The sequence below is a fragment of the Lepisosteus platostomus genome, unplaced genomic scaffold (genome assembly GCF_059453375.1).
Source record: "Lepisosteus platostomus isolate fLepPlt1 unplaced genomic scaffold, fLepPlt1.hap1 Scaffold_65_H1, whole genome shotgun sequence".
Lineage (NCBI taxonomy): Eukaryota > Metazoa > Chordata > Actinopteri > Semionotiformes > Lepisosteidae > Lepisosteus > Lepisosteus platostomus.
In genome coordinates, this window is record NW_028291679.1 from 118,578 (window position 1) to 142,707 (window position 24,130).

The following is a 24,130-nucleotide window of genomic DNA, read 5'->3' on the forward strand; positions in this document are numbered from 1 at the left end:
ATCATTCGTTCTAAATGTAAATGCAGGTATTGGCACAACATAGTAAATTGATGTAAAGTTATGGATCCATTTATGATTTTCACTCAGTTTGAAAGAGTTCCTGTCGTGTGGTTAAAGTTTGTGTTACGGAGGGTTAACTGGGGTTCTGGCTACTAGTTAGGCTTGGTCATTCAGTCATCTGGTTCATGAAATAGGAAGCTAAGAGATCTGTGTTTTAGTTTTACTGTTTGTTTTTGTTCCATAGAATAAGAAACGTTTCATTAATATTAGTAATAGAGTAGCTGTTTCTCTAAGCAGTGTGTGTCAGTTTGCACTGCAGGTGTGCCAGGTAGAGACCATTTAAGAACCCAAAAATATGCTGTCATTTACTGCCGTGGCTAATTTCTGTTAACCTTGTCTCTCACTCACTTTGATGAGCAAAATGTTCATACATAAAGCATACATTTCTGATTGGTCAGAAGAAGCTTCTTAACATATAAGGTATAAAGAAAGTCAGAAAGTTAGGCACTTAGGTCAGCCTTAGGCAGTTAACCAAGACCATAATCCGATAAGAAGCTATTCCCTTTCATGTTGCTAAATCACATGTAGGATACATGAGTTACACCTCCACTTAAGAGACCTTAAAGAGACCTTGGCCAGCCAGGAGTGTAGAAAACCGTAAAACAGTTCTTGAGGACCTAATTGTTAACTCTTAACAGGCAAAGGTTCCTTCAGTCCTATGAGAAATATTTTAGAATTGAACTAAAGTGTGTTTCCGATACAGGAGCATATGTCTGTCAGGGCCTGTTGGAGAGGCCCTGCGTGAGAACCCCTGGCTGCAGTTCCACATCCCCCTGAAAGTAAATAGAGCCATAAGCACGGAGCTAAGGACACTGCTCCAGGACATGCTGGCTGTCGATCCTGACCAGCGACCAGAAGCCATCCAGCTGAAGAAGCAAGTCAGGCAAGCCATGGCACGAGAGAAAACATCTTTGTAGTGACTGATAGCAAGATGTCCGTGACCAAGGGCAATTCGTCTGAGTAAAGTCTGATTTCATTCTTATGTCCCGAAAGGCCACTGCCTTTGTGCTGTAGATTTCTGATTTAGACGGGCATTTCTATGGACAACTTTGACTTTTCTGTGGGTCCAATGAAAATAAGTTTTTTAACTTATTCTTTGTTACAGTTTTCGAAAGTTTAAAGACATTCACTGAGTTGACGATAAAGGAAAAGTTTCATCTTTCACCTCTTGGAAGGTAGGCCGGTCAGAGGTACAATATATGTCTTCATGTCTTCATCCTCCATGTTTGTAACTACAGGTTTCACAGTGTTGAGCTAAGACACAAAAACACCTACAAATGGCAGTTCCAAATGTATCAAATGTATAAACCTGGGCTGAAAAAGTGTGTACAGTATATACTCTGTGTAGGTCTGATAAAAGTATTCGAGTCAAAGTGTCATATGGATACAAATTCTCATGATTTTGTATTGTGTGTTTTTTCTCTGTTCTGCTTTATTGAAAGAAATCAGATGCTCTTCCTGAAACTTACCTTAGCTGATTCTTCAGCTAAACCAGACAGACTTCTGAAATTCTCAAATATTATCAAATCTTGTTGGTGCAGAGGTGGTGGAGCCCATTACCAACAGACTCACAGCTGAAATTGCTGTGAAAAGGGCTTCTACCAAATATTAACATGTGGGTGAAAATGTATACAATTGTAATATTTCCTTTTTTCCCATTGAAAGTATAACATATGTGGTGTGAGAAAGAGGTCCTCATTTAATTGCATGAAACTCTGGCACTGGCGCAACAAACTGAACAAAGTTCAAGGGGGTATACGCTTTCTGTAGACACTTTATTTCCTCTTTTTCCATACTCTAAGAAATGATTTGGGAAACCTGTGGGACACTGGAGGTCATTATACATGAGCCTCTTTCTGCACCTTTTAAGCCATTGAAACCTAGTTGCCTTGTTACAAGGTCTAATATTACATTAGGTGTGGTTTCCGTCTCCTAATTTCTGAGAATGATCAAATTGGGGAATAAGTTGTAGGGAATACCACTCTTGCACTTCTAAGAAAAGACTATCTCAAATGAAACTCGCTATAGAAAGACATCTTGTTGAAAAATTCTTTATTTTTTGTAATTTCTAAAGAAAAAACATTCATCAAGTCCTTCACAAATGTTTTGTTTGTGACTTTCTCTGTTGTTCCCTTTCACACTCAACTGAACTATGTGTTATGTCTTGTAAACGTAATCAAACATTTCACTTAGGTGTGTGGGTTAACACAAACCCATGTTGTATTAAACATTCAGTTTTTCATTCCCGTTTTTTCTAACAATTGCATCCATGCTAGGACTACAGTAAACAACACTTTTTACTAAAGTAAATGAAATTGTTCATTAAACAAGACACATTGTTTTAAATGTATGCAATACGACGACTAAAAACAACACTGAAACTTTTCATTGAAATACTGGACGAGATTGTGCATATTCAATGGATTTCTCCTGGTGCTTTTTTTCATCAGTCTTTTCATATTCTTGTTCTCTACTCAGGTGTCTCCTGTTCCTTTGGTGATGTCTGCTGTACACACATGGCATCATACACTTGAGCAAAGTGTGATACCACCGTTTGTTCTTCTCAACTTATTTCTCTATGAGACTCTGAATGCTCTGTAAACATACTATTTTAGCAATTCTTAGAAATCTGAAAGCAGTGTTACCTGTATCATTTTTTGTCTTGGTAGTAGTATTGCAGCTCCAACATCAGCACTTAAATAATGGTTTGTGATGTTACTTGTCCTTGGAGTTAGTATACTCCTGAGAAGTCAAGAGAAATCTTACGTAAGCATTAATTATGTTTCACTTTTGAAAGCAAAGTACGTGTCAAGTACTTTGAAGGCATTTGTTGATACTTTTAAGCACTTTCGTTGATTATTATCATCCTTCAATTAGTTATTACAAGTCCAACATTCTTACATGATCTCACTCCATATTCTGAATGTGGGAATACAGTTGTTTTAAGGAAATGCCACTGAATAGATAGTAGCTCCACTCTACGAAGATGAATTTGCTAATTAATCAGTCAGGGACACAGCTTATACTTCAGTAGTCTTAGATCATGTAATGATGATTATTGTACTTTAAAACTAGCAAAATCCCCATATCCTGTTCATTGCCCCATTCCCGGTCATGTGGATTGACTTATGCCTGAAGTGGTTAATTCTCACCTTGACATCTCGTAGAACAACTGAATCTCTACCAAGGGTGAATGTGTCCTTCCTCTTAATGTCTAAAAGAAAAGGTTAAAATTCATTGAAGCAAAATGCCACAACCCAAAATGTTGGGGAGGTCGTTTCCACAGTTATTTCATAAGACAGTGCTTGGAGTGAAACTACATGACCATGGTGAAGAAGTAAAAACACTTTACCTTGTTCCTCCTGACTGATGTCCTTATGCGTGTTTTGCACAGTTGAGCGTTTTGTGTCTTGTCGTCTGTGTAGGCAACAGCCCTCTTCCCTGGGATAGAACTAGATGATATTTAGACACGTTAATTTGACTTCTCCATTGCTCACATTGATGTGGATATGATTATAATGCTCTGTTTTGTGGGCTTCCCAAGAAAACAATAAATCCCTTACTACTTGTTCGAAATGCAGTAGCACAGATCCTAACAAATACAAGAAAGAGAATATCATTCCTGTTTTGAAAAAACTTCACTGGTCACCTGTATTATCTAGGATAAATTTGAAAGTTCTTTTACTTGTTTTTAAAGCTTTAAGCGACCTAGCACGTCTGTACCTTACTGAATGTCTGTCTTCATATGTTCCTATACGTGACCTGAGATCTGCACATACTGGCCTACTGCAAATACCACATGTGAAATGCAGAAAGAGTGGAGAGGCTGCTTTTTGTTTTTATGCTTCTAAATTATGAAACTCACTTCCACTTTTTATTAGGCAGTCAAGCTCGGTACATTGTTTTAAAAAACATTTGAAAATGTTGCTTTTAGTTAAAGTGGTTCTTTGTTCTTTCTATTTATGTTTCTTGTTTTAGTTCTCTTTAATTGTTCTTATTTTATTACGACTTTCCTAATTTGTATTTATTTAATTGACATGTATGTTGCTTTACTGTATTGCTGTATTTTCCTTTACAACTGAAAGTATATCTCTCAATTTTAATATTTTATTTTTACGCTTGCTTTTTAAAGCACCAAAGCACTATTTGTATGAAAGGTGCTCTATAAATAAAGTTTATTATTATTATTTTTAATATTATTATTATACTTTGTTACATTTTTGGTTAGGACAAAGATTCTAGTAGAGGTGGCCTCTTTTACCCTGTTCCAAAAAATTGGAAAACTACCTTCAGAATGCACTGACAATGACCATCTACTGTCTCCTCTAACTGTGTATTGTCATCATGCATATCTTGTGTGTTATTTATTGTAGTTGGTTCTGTCATTCTGTAAAGAAGCCACCTTTCAAGGCACTATATAAAATAATGTTTGTTATTATTATTTACATTTTTCATCGTAAAATCTGGCGAAGAGTCTTAAGAGAATATCAAAGAACACGTTGCTCTTACCTTTCCATTCCAAGAAATGCCCTCAGCTCGGATTGCAGAGATTGACCTCTCTGTCTCAAATTCTGAGAAACATAGACTCGATTGAAAAATGACCATTTCCTAAGATTCACATAACATCACCAGTCAACATTTGCCACTTGACATCAATAGAAACCATAGAGTACATGACATTTCCAATCAGTTTTCTTTCAAGGTACAATAGCAATCGCCTTGCCAGAAGAGTTATACTGCGGTAGATAAATATTACAAATGTCAGATACACGCAGAGTTGTTTGGATTACTATGAAAAGATTGGCAAATATATTTATGTTCATTATATTTCTTGGAGTGACAGAGCTAAAGAGAAAAAAATACTTACCTTTATCTCTGCAGACAGGATCGCAAGGGATTCCCTTATACTGGGTTCCTATATAACATATAATACATTATTCAAAAAACATGATATTTCTCTGTCCATTGGCAGCATGATTGTTTATCATTACAGTTTTAGTTAGCTTTAAGTTTGTAAACCCCAAGTAAACATAGTTTGTGCCTTTCTCTGAACTTTTTGGCATTTCAATTCAGTTGTTTGTAAGCTTATTTTACAGTTGCTAGGTTGATGAAGTTCCTGAACTGTGCAGTATTTCTTTTGGGTTTGGTGCGAATCATATTCTAGCGGTTGGGGGAAAAAAAGCACAGGTGCCATCCCACCATTAAACCCTGAAACTTACCTTAGCCGATTCTTCAACTAAACCAGACATGTTAACTAAGTGTTACAGTATGTTTCAAAGTGTGTATTTTAGCAAACACAACTGAAGTTCTGTTGTCTCCTTGGAGACACCTGGAACTGGTGTGATGCTGGTTCTATGACATCATTCGTTCTAAATGTAAATGCAGGTATTGGCACAACATAGTAAATTGATGTAAAGTGATGGATCCATTTATGATTTTCACTCAGTTTGAAAGAGTTCCTGTCGTGTGGTTAAAGTTTGTGTTACGGAGGGTTAACTGGGGTTCTGGCTACTAGTTAGGCTTGGTCATTCAGTCATCTGGTTCATGAAATAGGAAGCTAAGAGATCTGTGTTTTAGTTTTACTGTTTGTTTTTGTTCCATAGAATAAGAAATGTTTCATTAATATTAGTAATAGAGTAGCTGTTTCTCTAAACAGTGTGTGTCAGTTTGCACTGCAGGTGTGCCAGGTAGAGACCATTTAAGAACCCAAAAATATGCTGTCATTTACTGCCGTGGCTAATTTCTGTTAACCTTGTCTCTCACTCACTTTGATGAGCAAAATGTTCATACATAAAGCATACATTTCTGATTGGTCAGAAGAAGCTTCTTAACATATAAGGTATAAAGAAAGTCAGAAAGTTAGGCACTTAGGTCAGCCTTAGGCAGTTAACCAAGACCATAATCCGATAAGAAGCTATTCCCTTTCATGTTGCTAAATCACATGTAGGATACATGAGTTACACCTCCACTTAAGAGACCTTAAAGAGACCTTGGCCAGCCAGGAGTGTAGAAAACCGTAAAACAGTTCTTGAGGACCTAATTGTTAACTCTTAACAGGCAAAGGTTCCTTCAGTCCTATGAGAAATATTTTAGAATTGAACTAAAGTGTGTTTCCGATACAGGAGATTATGTCTGTCAGGGCCTGTTGGAGAGGCCCTGGATGAGAACCCCTGGCTGCAGTTCCACATCCCCCTGAAAGTAAATAGAGCCATAAGCACGGAGCTAAGGACACTGCTCCAGGACATGCTGGCTGTCGATCCTGACCAGCGACCAGAAGCCATCCAGCAGAAGAAGCAAGTCAGGCAAGCCATGGCACGAGAGAAAACATCTTTGTAGTGACTGATAGCAAGATGTCCGTGACCAAGGGCAATTCGTCTGAGTAAAGTCTAATTTCATTTTTATGTCCCGAAAGGCCACTGCCTTTGTGCTGTAGATTTCTGATTTAGACGGGCATTTCTATGGACAACTTTGACTTTTCTGTGGGTCCAATGAAAATAAGTTTTTTAACTTATTCTTTGTTACAGTTTTCGAAAGTTTAAAGACATTCACTGAGTTGACGATAAAGGAAAAGTTTCATCTTTCACCTCTTGGAAGGTAGGCCGGTCAGAGGTACAATATATGTCTTCATGTCTTCATCCTCCATGTTTGTAACTACAGGTTTCACAGTGTTGAGCTAAGACACAAAAACACCTACAAATGGCAGTTCCAAATGTATAAACCTGGGCTGAAAAAGTGTGTACAGTATATACTCTGTGTAGGTCTGATAAAAGTATTCGAGTCAAAGTGTCATATGGATACAAATTCTCATGATTTTGTATTGTGTGTTTTTTCTCTGTTCTGCTTTATTGAAAGAAATCAGATGCTCTTCCTGAAACTTACCTTAGCTGATTCTTCAGCTAAACCAGACAGACTTCTGAAATTCTCAAATATTATCAAATCTTGTTGGTGCAGAGGTGGTGGAGCCCGTTACCAACAGACTCACTGCTGAAATTGCTGTGAAAAGGGCTTCTACCAAATATTAACATGTGGGTGAAAATGTATACAATTGTAATATTTCCTTTTTTCCCATTGAAAGTATAACATATGTGGTGTGAGAAAAAGGTCCTCATTTAATTGCATGAAACTCTGGCACTGGCGCAACAAACTGATCAAAGTTCAAGGGGGTTTACGCTTTCTGTAGACACTTTATTTCCTCTTTTTCCATACTCTAAGAAATGATTTGGGAAACCTGTGGGACACTGGAGGTCATTATACATGAGCCTCTTTCTGCACCTTTTAAGCCATTGAAACCTAGTTGCCTTGTTACAAGGTCTAATATTACAGTAGGTGTGGTTTCCGTCTCCTTATTTCTGAGAATGATCAAATTGGGGAATAAGTTGTAGGGAATACCACTCTTGCACTTCTAAGAAAAGACTATCTCAAATGAAACTCGCTATAGAAAGACATCTTGTTGAAAAATTCTTTATTTTTTGTCATTTCTAAAGAAAAAACATTCATCAAGTCCTTCACAAATGTTTTGTTTGTGACTTTCTCTGTTGTTCCCTTTCACACTCAACTGAACTATGTGTTATGTCTTGTAAACGTAATCAAACATTTCACTTAGGTGTGTGGGTTAACACAAACCGATATTGTATGAAACATTCAGTTTTTCATTCAAGTTTTTTCTAACAATTGCATCCATGCTAGGACTACAGTAAACAACACTTTTTACTAAAGTAAATGAAATTGTTCATTAAACAAGACACATTGTTTTAAATGTATGCAATACGACGACACTAAAAACAACACTGAAACTTTTCATTGAAATACTGGACGAGATTGTGCATATTCAATGGATTTCTCCTGGTGCTTTTTTTCATCAGTCTTTTTATGTTCTTGTTCTCTACTCAGGTGTCTCCTGTTCCTTTGGTGATGTCTGCTGTACACACATGGTATCATACACTTGAGCAAAGTGTGATACCACCGTTTGTTCTTCTCCTAAAATAAAGATGAACATTGACAAAAGTCAGAAGCACTCTTTTCTTTGACAGACGAACAAAACAATGCAAGAATAACCATACTCTCTGTTCCTTACTCATTTCTACCTACCTGTTTGACCACTTTGTCTGCTTCAGTCAGGACAGGGTGCTGGGGCTGACTCTGAGCAATCTGAGAAGAGCTCTCTGTGATCTTCTCCCCTACAGTGGCTACATTGTACTCTGTTTGAAATCCAGGTATCGCCTCCGGTAAGTTCCTCGGTCCTTTTTGGGACTTGAAAGGGCAGAATCATTTTGTGACTACATTTCCTTGTCATGCACTGATATGTTCTGGTTTGTGTTCGATTACTGCAGGCGTTCAAGTACTTTCTTTTTGTTCTAGATTGGCAGTGTTTGAGATGGTAGGAACTTGTCATATTCTCAACTCTGAATGCTCTGTAAACATACTATTTTAGCAATTCTTAGAAATCTGAAAGCAGTGTTACCTGTATCATTTTTTGTCTTGGTAGTAGTATTGCAGCTCCAACATCAGCACTTAAAGAATGGTTTGTGATGTTACTTGTCCTTGGAGTTAGTATACTCCTGAGATGTCAAGAGAAATCTTACGTAAGCATTAATTATGTTTCACTTTTGAAAGCAAAGTCCGTGTCAAGTACTTTGAAGGCATTTGTTGATACTTTTAAGCACTTTCGTTGATTATTATTATCCTTCAATTAGTTATTACAAGTCCAACATTCTCTACATGATCTCACTCCATATTCAGAATGTGGGAATACAATTGTTTAAAGGAAATGCCACTGAATAGATAGTAGCTGCACTCTACAAAGATGAATTTGCTAATTAATCAGTCAGGGACACAGCTTATACTTCAGTAGTCTTAGATCATGTAATGATGATTATTGTACTTTATAACTAGCAAAATCCCCATATCCTGTTCATTGCCCCTTTTTCAGTTATGTGGATTGACTTATCCCTGAAGTGGTTAATTCTCACCTTGACATCTCATAGAACAACTGAATCTCTACCAAGGGTGAATGTGTCCTTCCTCTTAATGTCTAAAAGAAAAGGTTAAAATTAATTGAAGCAAAATGCAACAACCCAAAATGCTGGGGAGGTCGTTTCCACAGTTATTTCATATGACAGTGCTTGGAGTGAAACTACATGACCATGGTGAAGAAGAAAAAACACTTTACCTTGTTCCTCCTGACTGATGTCCTTATGCGTGTTTTGCACAGTTGAGCGTTTTGTGTCTTGTCGTCTGTGTAGGCAACAGCCCTCTTCCCTGCGATAGAGCTAGATGATATTTAGACACGTTAATTTGACTTCTCCATTGCTCACATTGATGTGGATATGATTATAATGCTCTGTTTTGTGGGCTTCCCAAGAAAACAATAAATCCCTTACTACTTGTTCGAAATGCAGTAGCACAGATCCTAACAAATACAAGAAAGAGAATATCATTCCTGTTTTGAAAAAACTTCACTGGTCACCTGTATTATCGAGGATAAATTTGAAAGTTCTTTTACTTGTTTTTAAAGCTTTAAGCGACCTAGCACGTCTGTACCTTACTGAATGTCTGTCTTCATATGTTCCTATACGTGACCTGAGATCTGCACATACTGGCCTACTGCAAATACCACATGTGAAATGCAGAAAGAGTGGAGAGGGTGCTTTTTGTTTTTATGCTTCCAAATTATGAAACTCACTTCCACTTTTTATTAGGCAGTCAAGCTCGGTACATTGTTTTAAAAAACATTTGAAAATGTTGCTTTTAGTTAAAGTGGTTCTTTGTTCTTTCTATTTCTGTTTCTTTTTTTAGTTCTCTTTAATTGTTCTTATTTTATTACGACTTTCCTAATTTTTATTTATTTAATTGACATGTATGTTGCTTTACTGTATTGCTGTATTTTCCTTTACAACTGAAAGTATATCTCTCAATTTTAATATTTTATTTTTACGCTTGGTTTTTAAAGCACCAAAGCACTATTTGTATGAAAGGTGCTCTATAGATAAAGTTTATTATTATTATTTTTAATATTATTATTATACTTTGTTACATTTGTGGTTAGGACAAAGATTCTAGTAGAGGTGGCCTCTTTTACCCCGTTCCAAAAAATTGGAAAACTACCTTCAGAATACACTGACAATGACCATCTACTGTCTCCTCTAACTGTGTATTGTCATCATGCATATCTTGTGTATTATTTATTGTAGTTGGTTTTGTCATTCTGTAAAGAAGCCACCTTTCAAGGCACTATATAAAATAATGTTTGTTCTTATTATTTACATTTTTCATAGTTAAATCTGGCGAAGAGTCTTAAGAGAATATCAAAGAACAAGTTGCTCTTACCTTTCCATTCCAAGAAATGCCCTCAGCTCGGATTGCAGAGATTGACCTCTCTGTCTCAAATTCTGAGAAACATAGACTCGATTGAAAAATGACCATTTCCTAAGATTCACATAACATCACCAGTCTTCTGAGAATTCAGAAGTCACAAAGATCCATTTATTCTGTCTGGCAAATGTGCCTTTGCGGCAGTTTTTCAGAAGAGTACTTCATAAAACACTTATTTATTGTTTACATTGATTTATAAGCTGAGTCTGACTCTAGGAGAAAACAAGGGAAGCTTGGAAAGAGTTTAAGGATAGCCCTTACCACGATTGGATTTTAACCTTCTTCTTATGGATGTATGTCTCCAGTTCTGTTCCCTTGGCCCTGTGCTTGAAAGAGTCAGAAACCTTCCTCTTTGAATTCTGAAGCTTCTTGCAGATCTTGCTGTGTTCCTCCAACCTCTCTACAGCAAACTTCCTGTGACACAGTTCACAGGGCACCAGCTGAGGGTTTCCACTCTGGCTATTCTCATATGGAAATTGCTCAGCGGTACTCCCTACCCAATGACATGAAAGGTAGGCCCAGAAAGCTAAGTTATTACTGTATTGATATTTTCTTGCCTTGTGAATGGTTTGCGACCAGACTGTGTACGCAGTGCTAGTCTGGACTTTTTCTGGACGCTGTTTCATTGGTTTCATTTCCTGTTCCCAGCTGAGAAAGAACAACTGGAGGCAGAAGCACGAGGATTTCATTCGGAGCATCAAATAGGCCAGGGAGGTGCAGCAGGTGATCACGCAAGGAGGGAAGGTTGTGAACCTGCCCCAGCCCCCCGCGAATCCAAACCCCGACTACGTGCCCTGCCCTCACTGCGGCCGGCGCTTTGCCCCCAGGCCGGCACAGAGGCACATCCCCAAGTGTCAGCACATCAGGAGCCGCCCCCCTCCTCCTCCTCACAGATGAAAACTGATGTGAAGAAGAATAAAAGAGTCATGATCTTGGCTCACGACTCACGTCCTGCTTTTTCTTTTTAGAAATATATTTAGCACAGTTCATCCGTATGATGATAAAAAAAATGTTACCTTGTTTTAATAAAATGATTTTTTTTTGGTGGACTGGTGTTTGCGTAAGTGTGGTTATTTCAGTTTTTTTCCCTTGCGAAAATGTGTGCCGACCGTGAAAATAAATTTCAAGCTGTTCTTATCATTCATACACCTTGACCTCCTAAAAATAATTGTTCAACCTGGAACGTACAATTAGCAGGCAATAGAAAAGGTCACATTGGCCTTGGAACCATCAAAAAGTAGTATTCACACATTCTCTGCATCAATTTTCCTTTAAAACAACTGAAAAAGCAAGGTAAAGTGTGATTGATTTTTTTAATGAAAGTTATTTGATTTAATTTATTTAATTTTCATAATATTTGAAATATGTTGGGATTAATGTGACTCAATATTATCTGCAGCTCTTACACTCCAGGCACCTGATAAAGTGGAACGCAGTGTCTTTGCCTTACATGGCGCTCAGCTCTTCCTCAATCCCAGCAGAAGCAGCAGCCTCCGGGTCCTGCCTCATGCACAGCTTAAAATGCAACACCGAGTAATACAACAAACAACAGGGAAAACCATTCACGATCAGACACATCCGTTGATTGCTGGCTCTCAGTAAAGGGACATTGCTGTGGTCCACGCATGAATCTGTTTTCTAAGTGCCTTATCCAATACAGTGTTGAGGCCAGTTTTCCCAGAAGCCATCTAAAGGGGAACACACAATAACTTGTAAAACCTCCAATTTACATCACAAAATAGACTACATTTCAAGGTTAAAGAATTACCATGTTCTGCGATTCAGAACGAGGCAGCAAAACTTCCTGTAATCTGATGTGGCCCTGTGACATTGTAAAGGAGCAGGCTTGTGAATACATCTCGTTTAATCCAATGGAAATATTGCTCTCAACTTTTTTACGTTTTTGCCAATAAATAATATTACATTGTTAACTCTGCATAAAGAACCTTGGAATGGAACGTTTTTTGCAGTGAAATGTTTGCTGCATAACCTATACCTTTTCTCTCCTACATCACATTGCATTAGTCATTACAGTGATTAGTGAGCAGGAAGGGCTGCATCACATCGCAATTTATGTGGATTTTGAATGCGAATTTGTTACAACATGGCGTAACTTACAGTACTTTCACAAAATTCATGATTTTGTGCTCAATTTTGAGTTTGTAAAGTTTTTCTATAATGTCAATGATTTTATTTTGTGACTGAAATTAAATACTTTTGTGTCTGCAAAATTGGGACTGTAGTTCCACCTTAACCTACTAGTACTGTATGTCTTTGGACTGTGGGAAGAAACTGGAGCACCTGGAAGAAATCCACACAAATGAAGGGAGAACATACAATTCTATCCAGACTGCACCCCAGGAATTGAACCCAGGACCCCAGCTCTGTGAACCACAGTGCCACCTCATTGCTATAGTCACTATAATTAATGTCAAAACTCATTTGCAAATGAGCAGCCTGGGATCCAAAAGGATCAAGACAAGGATCCAAACAAAGCACTATCCCAAAGCTTGGCTTTGTACAGTATATCATACAGGGCTTGATGCAGAAGGCAGATAATCTAAGTCCATGCAATAATTGCTAAGGGAAAGTGACTTTGTGTTTTTGGAGGGAAGTCACTCAACATGGAGCTGTGTTAGTGAAATGATTGTTCTGATATACGGCTGATGTCCAAACACTGAAAACATGATTGTGTATGCAATCGCACTCCTGAGCTCCATTGGGTATGGTTAAAATAACTTTTTATAGTTCATCACATTCAAAGTGTGTGTACCCGATGAAAGTGTAACACGCATTTGGAGGAGTTATTCAGGATTTTCTTTCATTCAACTATTTCAAGACCCATTATTTTCAGATGTTGTAGTATACGTGAATAATGAAAGGCCTTCATATTACACAATGAAGGAATGACTTCGCAGGTGTGAAGAATAAAAGATTAATTCAGCTCACTTTGGGGAGTTTCACAATGGCCCTCCTTATAGAAATGTGGGTTTGATTAAAGGAGTGAAGAAAAAGCACTGAATAATATTTGCTTCTGTAAACGTAATCATCTCAAAATATGGTTGAAGAAATTGAAGAAGGTTAAACATAATCCAAAACGTATAAGGTCAATTTAAGTACAACCAGAATTCTAGTGTTTATGCAATGCATCTGTGGGTTGATATGAAATATGGCCGTACTTAAACTAAACGAGGTTATCGAGAGCATATTCCGAATACGGCTTTGGCCAGTTGTACTGTGAACTGCGAGGACCGTATCTTATCCTGAACGGGCTGTGCGAATACCGTCCTCTGCTGGCAGAAGGAATAGATTACAACGGCACTGTATTGGCGATTAGTCCTATTGCTAGAATATTGAAACAACAAGGAGTCCGCGGAGTCAAGCAATGCTGAATAAACAAGTACCTGAAATTCAATAGGATTTTGTGTATTGATTACAAATAGGTGTGGAATTCTCATGTACAGTGGTATTCATGGATTCCTTACACAAGCAGCCGTTGTTATGATACTTTCGTAATCTGAATATAAATCTGTTATCTACTTGAAACTGTAATTATTGAATAGATTAATGTCTTTGAAATGCTTCATTAACTGGGCAGTTTCCATGTTTGGAAATGTTTTTATTTTGATTGCTGATTGCTAGATACTGTATGTTTAATAGGCATGCTGTTAATATTTTCTACAAGAGCCAAATAAGACAGTTATGCTGTAGTAAGTTCTATATAAGTTATATAACATAAGTTATATTTTGTTCTGAGGTCAATTTGAATCTCATACTAAATTACTGGTGTCCTTTTATCTGAGAAACACTGCCTGATTGATCACCTGATTCCTAGAAATTAGCATGCACAGTAGCCCAGCGTTTAGCATTGCTAGCTCACAGTGCTGAGGCCCTGGGTACACTTCTGGACCTGGGGTGCTATCTGTATGGAGCTTGTATGTTCTCCCCATGTTTGCATGAGTTTGCTTTGGGTGCTCCGGCTTCCTCCCACAGTTCAAAGAACTACTGGTAGGTTAATTGGCTTCTGGGATAATTGGTGAGTGTCTGTGTCTTCCCTGCATTGGACTACCATCCAGTCCCAGGTATCTCCTGCTTATTACTTTCTGAGGCTCTGGCTCCCCCGTTCCCCGCGACCCCCTGACCCCCTGACCCTGAATTGGATGAAGCGGTTAGAAAATGGGTGGTTTCTGTTATGCTCTGGTCATGCTCTGCCATAGGAACAACTTGTAAAAAATGCAGATGCTAGGATTTAACTCAAAGAAGGAGCTCAGATCACTGTGTTGGCATCGCTGTACAGGTGTCCGGTTTGTTTTAGAACATGTGCTAAAATCTTATTTACTCACTTCTAGACTTTTTACCCCCCATATCAGCCTGCAGGTGCACAGTGGTCTGTGGACACCCTCCTTGCTCTGTCGTAAAACAGGAAATAAAAAGCAACTGGTTTTGACTTTAATGCACTGAGACTGTGGAACTCACAGAACTCTCTTGTCAGAAAGGCAGCTTCTAACAGCTTTTAAGTGAAGACTAAGAACACTTTTCTATTTTATTCAAATAGATTATATATATTTTGTTTAAATATATGTTATAAATGTTAAAATGACAGCTCGTATAAGCTTGTATTTTTACCTTTCGATCATTTTTATAATTGCTTTGAGTTGCTTTTACCACGATAAACAGTACAAAATATGAGGTGTTGAACTTGTCAAAAGTTTTAAAGCGCTTTATGACGTAAAGTGTGATGACAGTCCTTGGCGGTCTATGTAACAATTCTTCTTGATGTAGGTCATCGGGCCAACAGTATATAAACATTACAGCTCAAGTGCTTTTGTATCTGAACGCTTTTAGGTAAGTAATTTAGCAGCTGCGGTATTAATAATGATTTTAATGGCAAATTCAATTGCAGGTAAAATAAAAATGGCGGATAACTTTCTTTCTAGCTTCGTGAAGCGGTCGCGCTATATTATACATATATACCATAATAAGAAACATAATATGTACAGTAGAATTTTTCACTTTAAGCTGGCATTATCCAGAACCGGGTCAGGGCCCGGACCCGGACCGTGCAGTGTGGTCCGTCGGCCTTCTAAAGATGTTTAGGAGATGGAGGCGCCCTTGGATTTGATTAGAAACTTGCATAATTTCTTAACTTGACCCCATTATCTTAAAAAAAACGGCCAGGCCAAGACCAAAGCATGAAGGCTGCGAGGATCGGGGGACTCTCATTTTTGGTCACAGCGTACAGTAGTAGATCAGTAACCTCTGTTTATCGTGATAACCTTTAATTATTTTCCAGTACTTTTTTAAATGATAAAACACATTGTCTCGCCAGTTTTGCTAAAGATATGGTTTTAGTGTTTACGCATAAATTTGTAAGCCGTAGGTTTAAATCTCGTGGTCTTATTTTCTGCATTTTCATCGTAAGGGAAGGCGCTCGTTTGCGATTTACGCGCTGAACATTGTAAGCAGAGGAGCCTTAAGGCACAGCCTCGCCTTAACACCATCGTTTGCATTGTCATTGTCATCCAGAAAAGCAGTCGTAAGAAAATGAATCTGTGGCGGCTCCGAACATTAAAAAAACTATATCTAGACTGCAAATACATCCCAATCTTACTATCAACACGTTTTAAGAGCCCTCTCCTTTCCACCGGTATACAAGCTAAGAGAGAAATATTGGAAATCCCATCTGAAGTAGCCCTCGTCTCACCTTCGGAGCTGTGAGCGATGGGGATCATAATTAAAAGGGATACAGTTACTTTGAAAATGTGTATGTGATACTTAAATTTAAATAAAATAAAAAGATAAATTATATAACACAGACTGCTATCTATGTCCATGTGTTTAAGACGTATGAATCGGTTTTAAAACAGGCACACCCCTTTACTTCTCACAAATCCAACTGGAGTCTCAGTCCGTCGTCGCGATGAATTAGGAGCTCAGATGTAGGCTAAGTGATTGCAATTTACTTATTTAAAAGAACCACTTCAAATCAAAAGGGAGCCATTTTGTAATGGTAGTTATCGTATTATACAGTATACGTAATTGTAGATATACAGTACATAAAGGGTATGAATAGGTGTGAGCTTTTACTGTATATTTAATATTTTATCTGACCCACTTGTAGAAACCGCCTACTCAGATTTAGTTAAGTGGTCTGCCACCATAAAGACAGAAAAATATAATGACACCCTGTTACATTAACTGTAAAATAAACGCCGTAACTGCGGCCATATGAAAATTTGGATACAAATTATACAAACATCCTAAGGAGCTCTATGACATATGAGCGTCGTAATAATGGTTGGTGACCTGACGTACAGTAACAGTGCTCCCTGAATTACATGATCTGTATATACCCAAATACAGATATATCACTCAACACGGAGCTGTGTTAGTGAAATGATTGTTCTGATGTACGGCTGATGTCCAAACACTGAAAACATGATTGTGTATGCAATCGCACTCCCGAGCTCCATTGGGTATGGTTAAAATAACTTTTTATAGTTCATCACATTCAAAGTGTGTGTACTTGATGAAAGTGTAACACGCATTTGGAGGAGTTATTCAGGATTTTCTTTCATTCAACTATTTCAAGACCCATTATTTTCAGATGTTGTAGTATACGTGAATAATGAAAGGCCTTCATATTACACAATGAAGGAATGACTTCGCAGGTGTGAAGAATAAAAGATTAATTCAGATCACTTTGGGGAGTTTCACAATGGCCCTCCTTATAGAAATGTGGGTTTGATTAAAGGAGTGAAGAAAAAGCACTGAATAATATTTGCTTCTGTAAACGTAATCATCTCAAAATATGGTTGAAGAAATTGAAGAAGGTTAAACATAATCCAAAACGTATAAGGTCAATTTAAGTACAACCAGAATTCTAGTGTTTATGCAATGCATCTGTGGGTTGATATGAAATACGGCCGTACTTAAACTAAACGAGGTTATCGAGAGCATATTCCGAGTACGGCTGTGGCCAGTTGTACTGTGAACTGCGAGGACCGTATCTTATCCTGAACGGGCTGTGCGAATACCGTCCTCTGCTGGCAGAAGGAATAGATTACAACGGCACTGTATTGGCGATTAGTCCTATTGCTAGAATATTGAAACAACAAGGAGTCCGCGGAGTCAAGCAATGCTGAATAAACAAGTACCTGAAATTCAATAGGATTTTGTGTATTGATTACAAATAGGTGTGGAATTCTCATGTACAGTGGTATTCATGGATTCCTTACACAAGCAGCCGTTGTTATGATACTTTCGTAATCTGAATATAAATCTGTTATCTACTTAAAACTGTAATTATTGAATAGATTAATGTCTTTGAAATGCTTCATTAACTGGGCAGTTTCCATGTTTGGAAATGTTTTTATTTTGATTGCTGATTGCTAGATACTGTATGTTTAATAGGCATGCTGTTAATATTTTCTACAAGAGCCAAATAAGACAGTTATGCTGTAGTAAGTTATACATAAGTTATATAACATAAGTTATACAGTTTTTTGTTCTGAGGTCAATTTGAATCTCATACTAAATTACTGGTGTCCTTTTATCTGAGAAACACTACCTGATTGATCACCTGATGCCTAGAAATTAGCATGCACAGTAGCCCAGCGTTTAGCATTGCTAGCTCACAGTGCTGAGGCCCTGGGTACACTTCTGGACCTGGGGTGCTATCTGTATGGAGCTTGTATGTTCTCCCCATGTTTGCATGAGTTTGCTTTGGGTGCTCCGGCTTCCTCCCACACTTCAAAGAACTACTGGTAGGTTAATTGGCTTCTGGGATAATTGGTGAGTGTCTGTGTCTTCCCTGAATTGGACTACCATCCAGTCCCAGGTATCTCCTGCTTATTACTTTCTGAGGCTCTGGCTCCCCCGTGCCCCGCGACCCCCTGACCCCCTGACCCTGAATTGGATGAAGCGGTTAGAAAATGGGTGGTTTCTGTTATGCTCTGGTCATGCTCTGCCATAGCAACAACTTGTAAAAAATGCAGATGCTAGGATTTAACTCAAAGAAGGAGCTCAGATCACTGTGTTGGCATCGCTGTACAGGTGTCCGGTTTGTTTTAGAACATGTGCTAAAATCTTATTTACTCACTTCTAGACTTTTTACCCCCCATATCAGCCTGCAGGTGCACAGTGGTCTGTGGACACCCTCCTTGCTCTGTCGTAAAACAGGAAATAAAAAGCAACTGGTTTTGACTTTAATGCACTGAGACTGTGGAACTCACAGAACTCTCTTGTCAGAAAGGCAGCTTCTAACAGCTTTTAAGTGAAGACTAAGAACACTTTTCTATTTTATTCAAATAGATTATATATATTTTGTTTAAATATATGTTATAAATGTTAAAATGACAGCTCGTATAAGCTTGTATTTTTACCTTTCGATCATTTTTATAATTGCTTTGAGTTGCTTTTACCACGATAAACAGTACAAAATATGAGGTGTTGAACTTGTCAAAAGTTTTAAAGCGCTTTATGACGTAAAGTGTGATGACAGTCCTTGGCGGTCTATGTAACAATTCTTCTTGAAGTAGGTCATCGGGCCAACAGTATATAAACATTACAGCTCAAGTGCTTTTGTATCTGAACGCTTTTAGGTAAGTAATTTAGCAGCTGCGGTATTAATAATGATTTTAATGGCAAATTCAATTGCAGGTAAAATAAAAATGGCGGATAACTTTCTTTCTAGCTTCGTGAAGCGGTCGCGCCACATTATACATATATACAATAATAAGAAACATAATATGTACAGTAGAATTTTTCACTTTAAGCTGGCATTATCCAGAACCGGGTCAGGGCCCGGACCCGGACCGTGCAGTGTGGTCCGTCGGCCTTCTAAAGATGTTTAGGAGATGGAGGCGCCCTTGGATTTGATTAGAAACTTGCATAATTTCTTAACTTGACCCCATTATCTTAAAAAAAAACGGCCAGGCCAAGACCAAAGCATGAAGGCTGCGAGGATCGGGGGACTCTCATTTTTGGTCACAGCGTACAGTAGTAGATCAGTAACCTCTGTTTATCGTGATAACCTTTAATTATTTTCCAGTACTTTTTTAAATGATAAAACACATTGTCTCGCCAGTTTTGCTAAAGATACGGTTTTAGTGTTTACGCATAAATTTGTAAGCAGTAGGTTTAAATCTCGTGGTCTTATTTTCTGCATTTTCATCGTAAGGGAAGGCGCTCGTTTGCGATTTACGCGCTGAACATTGTAAGCAGAGGAGCCTTAAGGCACAGCCTCGCCTTAACACCATCGTTTGCATTGTCATTGTCATCCAGAAAAGCAGTCGTAAGAAAATGAATCTGTGGCGGCTCCGAACATTAAAAAAACTATATCTAGACTGCAAATACATCCCAATCTTACTATCAACACGTTTTAAGACCCCTCTCCTTTCCACCGGTATACAAGCTGAGAGAAATATTGGAAATCCCATCTGAAGTAGCCCTCGTCTCACCTTCGGAGCTGTGAGCGATGGGGATCATAATTAAAAGGGGTACAGTTACTTTGAAAATGTGTATGTGATACTTAAATTTAAATAAAATAAAAAGATAAATTATATAACACAGACTGCTATCTATGTCCATGTGTTTAAGACGTATGAATCGGTTTTAAAACAGGCACACCCCTTTACTTCTCACAAATCCAACTGGAGTCTCAGTCCGTCGTCGCGATGAATTAGGAGCTCAGATGTAGGCTAAGTGATTGCAATTTACTTATTTAAAAGAACCACTTCAAATCAAAAGGGAGCCATTTTGTAATGGTAGTTATCGTATTATACAGTATACGTAATTGTAGATATACAGTACATAAAGGGTATGAATAGGTGTGAGCTTTTACTGTATATTTAATATTTTATCTGACCCACTTGTAGAAACCGCCTACTCAGATTTAGTTAAGTGGTCTGCCACCATAAAGACAGAAAAATATAATGACACCCTGTTACATTAACTGTAAAATAAACGCCGTAACTGCGGCCATATGAAAATTTGGATAAAGATTATACAAACATCCTAAGGAGCTCTATGACATATGAGCGTCGTAATAATGGTTGGTGACCTGACGTAACAGTGCTCCCTGAATTACGTGATCTGTATATACCCAAATACAGATATATCACTCAACACGGAGCTGTGTTAGTGAAATGATTGTTCTGATGTACGGCTGATGTCCAAACACTGAAAACATGATTGTGTATGCAATCGCACTCCCGAGCTCCATTGGGTATGGTTAAAATAACTTTTTATAGTTCATCACATTCAAAGTGTGTGTACTTGATGAAAGTGTAACGCATTTGGAGGAGTTATTCAGGATTTTCTTTCATTCAACTATTTCAAGACCCATTATTTTCAGATGTTGTAGTATACGTGAATAATGAAAGGCCTTCATATTACACAATGAAGGAATGACTTCGCAGGTGTGAAGAATAAAAGATTAATTCAGCTCACTTTGGGGAGTTTCACAATGGCCCTCCTTATAGAAATGTGGGTTTGATTAAAGGAGTGAAGAAAAAGCACTGAATAATATTTGCTTCTGTAAACGTAATCATCTCAAAATATGGTTGAAGAAATTGAAGAAGGTTAAACATAATCCAAAACGTATAAGGTCAATTTAAGTACAACCAGAATTCTAGTGTTTATGCAATCCATCTGTGGGTTGATATGAAATATGGCCGTACTTAAACTAAACGAGGTTATCGAGAGCATATTCCGAATACGGCTTTGGCCAGTTGTACTGTGAACTGCGAGGACCGTATCTTATCCTGAACGGGCTGTGCGAATACCGTCCTCTGCTGGCAGAAGGAATAGATTACAACGGCACTGTACTGGCGATTAGTCCTATTGCTAGAATATTGAAACAACAAGGAGTCCGCGGAGTCAAGCAATGCTGAATAAACAAGTACCTGAAATTCAATAGGATTTTGTGTATTGATTACAAATAGGTGTGGAATTCTCATGTACAGTGGTATTCATGGATTCCTTACACAAGCAGCCGTTGTTATGATACTTTCGTAATCTGAATATAAATCTGTTATCTACTTAAAACTGTAATTATTGAATAGATTAATGTCTTTGAAATGCTTCATTATCTGGGCAGTTTCCATGTTTGGAAATGTTTTTATTTTGATTGCTGATTGCTAGATACTGTATGTTTAATAGGCATGCTGTTAATATTTTCTACAAGAGCCAAATAAGACAGTTATGCTGTAGTAAGTTATACATAAGTTATATAACATAAGTTATACAGCTTTTTGTTCTGAGGTCAATTTGAATCTCATACTAAATTACCGGTGTCCTTTTATCTGAGAAACACTACCTGATTGATCACCTGATGCCTAGAAATTAGCATGCACAGTAGCCCAGCGTTTAGCATTGCTAGCTCACAGTGCTGAGGCCCTGGGTACACTTCTGGACCTGGGGTGCTATCTGTATGGAGCTTGTATGTTCTCCCCATGTTTGCATGAGTTTGCTTTGGGTGCTCCGGCTTCCTCCCACACTTCAAAGAACTACTGGTAGGTTAATTGGCTTCTGGGATAATTGGTGAGTGTCTGTGTCTTCCCTGCATTGGACTACCATCCAGTCCCAGGTATCTCCTGCTTATTACTTTCTGAGGCTCTGGCTCCCCCGTGCCCCGCGACCCCCTGACCCCCTGACCCTGAATTGGATGAAGCGGTTAGAAAATGGGTGGTTTCTGTTATGCTCTGGTCATGCTCTGCCATAGCAACAACTTGTAAAAAATGCAGATGCTAGGATTTAACTCAAAGAAGGAGCTCAGAGCACTGTGTTGGCATCGCTGTACAGGTGTCCGGTGTGTTTTAGAACATGTGCTAAAATCTTATTTACTCACTTCTAGACTTTTTACCCCCCATATCAGCCTGCAGGTGCACAGTGGTCTGTGGACACCCTCCTTGCTCTGTCGTAAAACAGGAAATAAAAAGCAACTGGTTTTGACTTTAATGCACTGAGACTGTGGAACTCACAGAACTCTCTTGTCAGAAAGGCAGCTTCTAACAGCTTTTAAGTGAAGACTAAGAACACTTTTCTATTTTATTCAAATAGATTATATATATTTTGTTTAAATATATGTTATAAATGTTAAAATGACAGCTCGTATAAGCTTGTATTTTTACCTTTCGATCATTTTTATAATTGCTTTGAGTTGCTTTTACCACGATAAACAGTACAAAATATGAGGTGTTGAACTTGTCAAAAGTTTTAAAGCGCTTTATGACGTAAAGTGTGATGACAGTCCTTGGCGGTCTATGTAACAATTCTTCTTGAAGTAGGTCATCGGGCCAACAGTATATAAACATTACAGCTCAAGTGCTTTTGTATCTGAACGCTTTTAGGTAAGTAATTTAGCAGCTGCGGTATTAATAATGATTTTAATGGCAAATTCAATTGCAGGTAAAATAAAAATGGCGGATAACTTTCTTTCTAGCTTCGTGAAGCGGTCGCGCCACATTATACATATATACAATAATAAGAAACATAATATGTACAGTAGAATTTTTCACTTTAAGCTGGCATTATCCAGAACCGGGTCAGGGCCCGGACCCGGACCGTGCAGTGTGGTCCGTCGGCCTTCTAAAGATGTTTAGGAGATGGAGGCGCCCTTGGATTTGATTAGAAACTTGCATAATTTCTTAACTTGACCCCATTATCTTAAAAAAAAACGGCCAGGCCAAGACCAAAGCATGAAGGCTGCGAGGATCGGGGGACTCTCATTTTTGGTCACAGCGTACAGTAGTAGATCAGTAACCTCTGTTTATCGTGATAACCTTTAATTATTTTCCAGTACTTTTTTAAATGATAAAACACATTGTCTCGCCAGTTTTGCTAAAGATACGGTTTTAGTGTTTACGCATAAATTTGTAAGCAGTAGGTTTAAATCTCGTGGTCTTATTTTCTGCATTTTCATCGTAAGGGAAGGCGCTCGTTTGCGATTTACGCGCTGAACATTGTAAGCAGAGGAGCCTTAAGGCACAGCCTCGCCTTAACACCATCGTTTGCATTGTCATTGTCATCCAGAAAAGCAGTCGTAAGAAAATGAATCTGTGGCGGCTCCGAACATTAAAAAAACTATATCTAGACTGCAAATACATCCCAATCTTACTATCAACACGTTTTAAGACCCCTCTCCTTTCCACCGGTATACAAGCTGAGAGAAATATTGGAAATCCCATCTGAAGTAGCCCTCGTCTCACCTTCGGAGCTGTGAGCGATGGGGATCATAATTAAAAGGGGTACAGTTACTTTGAAAATGTGTATGTGATACTTAAATTTAAATAAAATAAAAAGATAAATTATATAACACAGACTGCTATCTATGTCCATGTGTTTAAGACGTATGAATCGGTTTTAAAACAGGCACACCCCTTTACTTCTCACAAATCCAACTGGAGTCTCAGTCCGTCGTCGCGATGAATTAGGAGCTCAGATGTAGGCTAAGTGATTGCAATTTACTTATTTAAAAGAACCACTTCAAATCAAAAGGGAGCCATTTTGTAATGGTAGTTATCGTATTATACAGTATACGTAATTGTAGATATACAGTACATAAAGGGTATGAATAGGTGTGAGCTTTTACTGTATATTTAATATTTTATCTGACCCACTTGTAGAAACCGCCTACTCAGATTTAGTTAAGTGGTCTGCCACCATAAAGACAGAAAAATATAATGACACCCTGTTA

At 38.1% G+C, this 24,130-nt stretch overlaps 2 long non-coding RNA genes across 2 annotated transcripts; both read right to left on the reverse strand.

Moving 5' to 3' along the window:
- Positions 1–2,705: 2,705 nt before the first annotated feature.
- LOC148632155 (uncharacterized) lies at positions 2,706–4,849 on the reverse strand. Its single transcript, XR_015934465.1, has 4 exons — positions 4,570–4,849; positions 3,413–3,512; positions 3,213–3,274; positions 2,706–2,802 (listed from the first exon to the last, which is right to left on the reverse strand). It is a non-coding gene; the product is annotated as an uncharacterized LOC148632155 (long non-coding RNA).
- Positions 4,850–7,924: 3,075 nt separating this feature from the next.
- LOC148632156 (uncharacterized) lies at positions 7,925–9,345 on the reverse strand. Its single transcript, XR_015934448.1, has 5 exons — positions 9,230–9,345; positions 9,030–9,091; positions 8,522–8,618; positions 8,149–8,310; positions 7,925–8,037 (listed from the first exon to the last, which is right to left on the reverse strand). It is a non-coding gene; the product is annotated as an uncharacterized LOC148632156 (long non-coding RNA).
- Between the last annotated feature and the right edge of the window lie 14,785 nt (positions 9,346–24,130).